The following is a 7,235-nucleotide window of genomic DNA, read 5'->3' on the forward strand; positions in this document are numbered from 1 at the left end:
GCATATCCAGTGTCAGAGTTCAGGCTCACCTTTCCTTCAAGGTGTCCAGCTGAACAAACAGCCTTTCACTCCAATACTTTCATCCCAAACCATGGCATTGTGAATATAATTTTTAAAAAAGCAAGCCAAGCCCAAACAAATTCTATGTTTATTCCTTCCTCCTTTTTTGGTTAACCTCTACTAAGGGACCCAATAGTGTTACTTTTGCATGAGAATCTGAGTTTATAATGAAACAGTTCTGCTATGCTCACAGTCTTTCTACTCTTTGTAGTTCTAAGTTATGAATCCCTGAGGAGCTTGGCTGGGAGATAATCTATATAACAGACAGCACACTCCACCAGAATTTCTCCTATAAAACAACCAAGAATACGGAGTGTTCTTACTGGGTGATTTTGCCATGCCTGGCTCCCTCTCCCCTATAGTGGGGACTCTAGCAGAAAGATTCTTGGAACCTTGAAAAATGGCCACACAGGGAGCCCGGCTACCAGTTTACCTGTTGTACCTGGATTGCAGCTGCGCACAGTGCTTAGGCTCAGGCCCCATTCATACTAAGAATTCCTTTATTCCATTATATGGGAGATCAAGAGCACATTTAAGTTTATTTTATTCATTTACAATTTGTATTCTGTTTATTTATTTGCTTTGAGATGGAGTCTCACTCTGTCACCCAGGCTGAAGTGCAGTGGCACGATCTCAGCTCACCGCAACCTCCGCCTCCTGGGTTCAAGCAATTCTTCTGCCTCAGCCTTTCGAATAGCTGGGATTACAGGCGTTCACCACCATGCCTGGCTAATTTTTGTATTTTTAGTAGAGACGGAGTTTCACCATGCTGGCCAGGCTGGTCTCGAACTCCTGACCTCGTAATCCATCCGCCTTGTCCTCCCAAAGTGCTCAGATTACAGGTGTGAGCCACCATGCCTGGCCTGTATTCTACTTATTTTTTAAAAGATGAGATTAACTCAAAATTACATAAATATATTAAATATGTTTTTAATCTCTCAAATAATGACATATGCTATATATGCTATATATATGTCATTGGTTTGAGAGATTAAATATATTTAAAAGCAGAATTACAGTTGAGAGATTGAGATCATTTCTGTAATTGTACACTAAATATAACACAGCACTTCCTGGTAGCCAAGGCAAAATCAGAAACAAGTTCAGTTGCCTGGCTCTTTTTTTATCTTATCAAAGGAAGCATACCTGTTGTTTAAAAGAAAGACTTGATAATAATTATGAAAACATTAACATCACCAGAAAAAAGAAAGCAATTTTTAAAGGTAATGCACGTTGAAGCATTTTTATGTATATAAAATGTGTAAATTTTGTATGTGTTGCTTATGCCTGGAACCCCAACGACAATCTTCCAGTTGTGTCGATGAAATTGTTCTCGTCACATTTCAGTAACTTCAGGTTCCCGGTGGGAGAATGTGAATATTCATTTATTTATGACTTCCTTGGAACACTGCTAAAATAAAAATTATCTGTCGAAAAGGGAGTAAACAGCAAAGAGAAAAGGGCAATCACAAATAAAATTATCATCAAATTTTAGAAGACAAATAGTTTTATGTAACAAGTTCATGAATGAAATGGACAGAGAAAGCTGCATTTTAGAAAAGCAACTGGACTGTAGAGGAGATGAAAGCCAGTCTGTCCTCCAGCACCCCAGACAAGACTAGGCTCAGGGTCCTTCAGGAGTGGCTGGGATCAAGAGAATTCTTAGAAGTCTGCAATAGTAAACCAGCAGGTCACCTTCCCCACCCACTGGTCCCCAGAGAAGGACGCTCAGTAGGACAGCTTGCTTCTAGCAAAGCCCAAGATGGCTTTTCTCTAAAAACATTGAAAAGATACATGGTGGATGCAAAGGCATTTGGGGTGGACAATGGCAGCCCAGTGTGACACCCTCCTCATTCTGGCAAGGAGAGGGATGGACAGAGGCCTGACACTCGACCCTACACAGAGCTCCTAGTCAGACACTGTATAAGTGCGGGGCCACCCAGGCATCATCAACTGTGGATGGTTGGTAGGAGGAGAATTGGCAAGCAGGAAGGGAAGGACCAAAATGCACAAATAGAAAACATGACCCCAGAGAAAACAGTCAATTAAGGGAATAGAAAAGAACTTAAAAGAAAAGAGAACGTGATTCCTAATTTACTCAACAAGATTCAAAACATGTATTAGCTATAAAACAAAAAGAATAACTGAAATTGGTAAATCAAATACAGATAATGAGAAGGAATGAAAAATATGGAAAGTAAAGTTGGAAGAATCTTCTGGAATAAAGATCAAAAAGTAAAAAATAAATAGGGAGAGAAAATTGTGCAGAATATCCCATATCTAATCAAAGCCCCAGAAGAAAAGAGACAATGGATGGGAGAAAATGATCAAATAAATATCAGAAAAGCCTTTTCTAGAGCCGAAACACTTGATTTTCAGATTGAAGGCAGGAGGATCACTTGAGCCTGGGAGTTGGAAGCTGCAGTGAGCTATGATTGTGCCACCGCACTCCAGGCTGGGCAGCAGAGCAAGACTCTGTCTCTAAAAAAAAGTTAGAAAGGGTCTACCAAGGTCCCATGTCTGGACACATTCTCATGAAAGATAAGGAGACTATCTTAAAAGCTTTCAGAAAGACAAAAATAAATTCACCTATGAAGAGTGGGAATGAAAAAGCAGTATTTCTCATGAGTAACCTGAGATGTTAGAAAAGTTGAAAAGAGGCCGGGCATGGTGGGTTATGCCTGTAATCCCAACACCTTGTGAAGCCAAGGAGTTTAAGACAAGCCTGGGCAACGTAGGAAGACTCAATCTCTACAAAAATTAAAAAATTAGCAGTGTGTGGTGGTGCATGCCTGTGGTCCCAGCTATTCAGGAAGCTGAGGCAGGAGGATCTCCTGAGCCTAGGAGTTCAAGGCTGCTAGAAAAAAACAAAATAAAAATAGAATGGGATAGAGATTTTTTATTGTTATTGTTCATTTTTCTTTAAGTTTTTAATTGCCTATTAAAATATATCTGTGACTTTAAGTCCAAATACGAAACAAACCAAATGAAGCATACTTTTAAGCAATTAATAAAGAGGAAGAAGAAAGACCATTTGACTTTAGTGTTGGGAACAGCCAGTTGTGGTATAGGAGTGAGTAGCTGGCCCCAGGGAGAGTGAGGTGCAGCCCTACTCTCCACAGCACAATACTTCTTTAAACCACTGCATGATCCCCTTGTCTTTTCACTTACTGTCTGCATCTCACCCCTCACTCCCAGGGGACTCCTCCTGTCTGTTCGTCACAGTAACTTCAGCAGCTGGAGCACCACCTGGCACTTTTCAATGCATAAATGAGTGCTTATACAGCCTTAATATTACAAACATTGTTTATTAGGTTTCAATTTTAGAAACACAGTTGGGCAAAGAATGGGAGACTTAATAGAGGTGGAAAGATGTACTAAAGCTGGGCCTGGTGGCGCACGCCTGTAATCCCAGCATTTGAAAGGCTAAGGAGGGCGGATTGCCTGAGCTCAGGAGTTCGAGGCCAGCCTGGGCAACACACTGAAAACCCACCTCTACTAAAATACAAAAAATTTGCCAGGCATGGTGGCATGCACCTGTAGTCCCAGCTACTCAGGAGGCTGAGGCAGGAGAATTGCTAGAACCCCAGAGGTGGAGGTTGCAGGGAGCCGAGATGGTACCACTGCACTCCAGCCTAGGTGACAGAGTGAGACTCCATCTCCAAAACAAAAACAAACAAACAAATAAAAAACCCAAGATGTATTAAAGTGTGAATGGCCTTCAGATGTAAAAGTAGAAACATGGCTGATGAAGGATGGATCCTGGAGGGGAGGCTGGAGTTGATGGAAAAGGCAGAGAAAATGTTAGAAGTGCTAAGATTCTCATGCAGAAAATGGAGGGCAGAGAACTCCTGGAGCAAGCAATAACGCTAAATTATAATTAAAGTTAAATTAATTTAAGTTGTTGGCCATTATGAACAATGCTGCTATGGACATTTACTTACATGTCTTTTTGTAGACATGTGTTTTAATTTTCTTGGGTGAATTCCTGTAAATGGAAATGTCTAGAAAAGGCAAATGTATGGAGACAGAAAGCAGAGTGGTGCTTGGCTACTGCTGGGATGTGAGTGATGTTGGCTTTAAATGGGTAGGAGAATATTTCTAGGATGTCAGGAATGTTCTGAAACTAGATTGTGGTGATGGTTGTGCAGCTCTATAAATTACCAACACCACTGAATTGCACACTTACAATTCTGTGGCATAGAAATTATATCTCAATATCATATTTAAAAAATATAATAAGTAAAACTTCTAAAAGAAAATTATAGGAGAATAACCTTATGACTTGGGTATAGGCAGACACTTCGCACATACACATGCACACACAGACACACACACAAACACAAGTGCCAATAAACACCCAAAAAAACACTTAACATCATTAGTCATCAGGGAACTGCAAATTAAAACTATAATGAGACACAACTACCAGAACAATAAAATATCAGCAAAGAAAGATATTGAGGAACTAGAATTCTGAAGCATTATTAGTGGGAACATAAAGTGGTTCATTCACTTTGGAAAAATGTTCTGGTGGTTTCTTATAAAGCTAAATACACACAACATTTCTGCTTCTAGGTGCATATCTGCAAGAAATAAAAACATATGTATGCCAATAACATACTTGTACAAGTATGTTTATAGCAGCTTTATTTATGATGAGCAAAAACTCATGGAAACAGGCCATGAGTCCATTAGTAAACAACCAGATAGACAACTGACATAGGCAGTGGCATGAACCATCTCAAAAAACATTATGCTGAGTGAAAAAGAAATGCTGTTTATAAAACATTATTTATTTTACAGATTCTTTCTGTATGAGTTATAGAACAAGGAAAACTAATCTACCATGGAACAAATCTGAACAGTCATTGTCTCTGTGCTGGGGATGGTGTAGGGACGTGGAGAAAACCCTGGGGCAGTGGTAATGTTCAGTACCTTGACAGAGGCTTCGGCTACACAGGAATATGCATTTGTCAAAACTCATTTGAGAGTATATTTAAGTCCGTGTATTGAATTTTATACACATTTCATTTCAAAAAGATAAAGAAGGAAAAGGATTGGGCTGAGAATGAGAGTGGTATTGACTATAAATGGGTATTGGAAAGTTTTTTTTGTTTGTTTGTTTTTTTTTGAGACAGAGTCTCTCTCTGTTGCCAGTCTGGAGTGCAGTGGCATGATCTCGGCTCACTGCAGTCTCCACTTCCAGGGCTCAAGCAATTCCCCTGCCTCAGCATGGGGTGGTGGAATGTTCTAAGACTGGATTGTGGTGATGACTGCATGGCTGACTCTGAACTGGATCAGTACTGCAGGCTGAAGGGTTGACAGGTGGAGTGCACTGATGTCTCCAACTCACTTTGAAACTCATCAAAAATTAATATGGATTGATGACAGAGGCACAGACGAAAAGATGTGCGATAAAGCAAGTAGAGTAAGATGTTGATGAAATAATCTATGTGGTGTTAGTATGGGTGTTCTCTGTGAAATTCTTTGAACTTTGTGTATGTTTGAAAAGAGTCATAATAAAATGTGGGGAACAATGTAATCAATGGAAGAGCTAAAAATAACACAACTATTAAACATAAAGAAGAGAAACAGAGGAAGAGGTACTGGTGAGCTAAGTCCTTATTTCTTATTTTAGAGAGTCAATAGAAATTGTCTAAATTTAATAAATCTTTTAAATTATTTTTATTTTTTTCTTTTTTCTTAGAGTCAGGGTCTCACTGTCACCCAGGCTGGAGTGCAGTAGTGTCATCACAGTTCACTGCAGCCTCAACTTCCCAGGCTCAAGCAATTCTCCTGCCTCAGCCTCTCGAGTCATTAGAACTACAGGTGCACATCATCTTGCTTAGCTAATGTTTCAAAAGTCTTTTTTCTTTGTAGAGATAAGGACTTGCTATATTGCCTAGTCTGGTCTTGAATTCCTGGCTTCAAGCGATCCTCCAGCCCCAGCCTCCCAAAGTGCTGGGATTACAAGTGTAAGCCACTGTGCCTGGCCTCAATTTAATAAATCAATACAGATATACATTCATATTATTTCACACAATGGAGGTAAAGAACAAAGGAAATAAGATAGAAACTATCTAAAGAAATTATCTCTGAGACATAAGATGTGGGGAGTGCATTAAATTTGGCTTTCATAATAACCTTTTGAATTTTTTTTACCATTCAATGTATTACTTTGATAGAAAAAAAAAGAACACACAGAAAATGTCTCTGAGCCCACAGACACATTCATCAGCTAAAGAATTGCCGAGGACCTTAGCCCAAAGCTCTCTGCCCACTCTCTGGGTCTGAGTGATTGATCATGTCGGGAGTGTCACAGCTGGAAGGAATTCAGGATCAGAACCACTTTCATCTTGTGTCAGAAGTCTGAACTCCATGGCTGTCTGGTGTCTGCCAGGTGAAGTGCACAGCTAAATGTGTTCAGATTATTCCAGAATGGGTCATTATTGGAGTGGGGAAAACAAGTGCCCACAGACAGTTGAAGCACACGCTGGGTTTTTACTGATTCCCGAAGTTATTCCCTTCCTTCCAAAATACAATAGTTTGATCCCTCTATAGTTTATAAGTGTGATGATTGGGTTTCATACTCGTGTGAGATGTGCCTCCCTCAAACCCTCTCATACCACCAGCACATGACCCATCCCATGTGAAGTAGAATAAGACAGGTTGCACAACATGGCAATTTGAAAGTTAGTCATCATCTCAGTGCAAGCAGATGGGAGAAACTAAGGTGCCTTGCACTTGACCCTACTAGGAGATTTAATCTCATTGCAATGGAAGAAGATGGCTCTCATCTGAATTGTCTGCACTTGATGGTACTCTGTGTGCTGAGAAACCTGTTTCTTGCCAAGTGCTCTGTGGCTCTAAGAGCTGGAGATTCTTTGATTTCAAAATTTCCTAAGTCCAGTGCTTCTGGTTGAGGTTGGCTGCTTTCCATAGCATCTAGGAACTACATTGCCATGGACAATCACCATTTATCCATCCAGCCAGCCATCCAGCCACTTATCTAACAAATACTAATGGAATACGGAACATGGCGCTCATTCTAGGTGCTCAAAAAACTGCTGTGGACCAGGATGGACAAGATCCTTGCCCTTGCGTAGCTGACTTTCAGTTATTTAGAGCCACTATAGATACATGTTTGAATGTCACGAAGTAATTTATCAGGG

General features: G+C 40.2%; 1 non-coding gene across 1 annotated transcript; it reads left to right on the plus strand.

The window, feature by feature from the left end:
• The first annotated feature begins 6,612 nt into the window (after positions 1–6,612).
• Positions 6,613–6,713, plus strand: LOC129021251 (small nucleolar RNA U13). Its single transcript, XR_008495985.1, has one exon. It is a non-coding gene; the product is annotated as a small nucleolar RNA U13 (small nucleolar RNA).
• Positions 6,714–7,235: the final 522 nt, after the last annotated feature.

This window comes from Pongo pygmaeus, chromosome 20 (assembly GCF_028885625.2).
Source record: "Pongo pygmaeus isolate AG05252 chromosome 20, NHGRI_mPonPyg2-v2.0_pri, whole genome shotgun sequence".
Taxonomy (NCBI): Eukaryota; Metazoa; Chordata; class Mammalia; order Primates; family Hominidae; genus Pongo; species Pongo pygmaeus.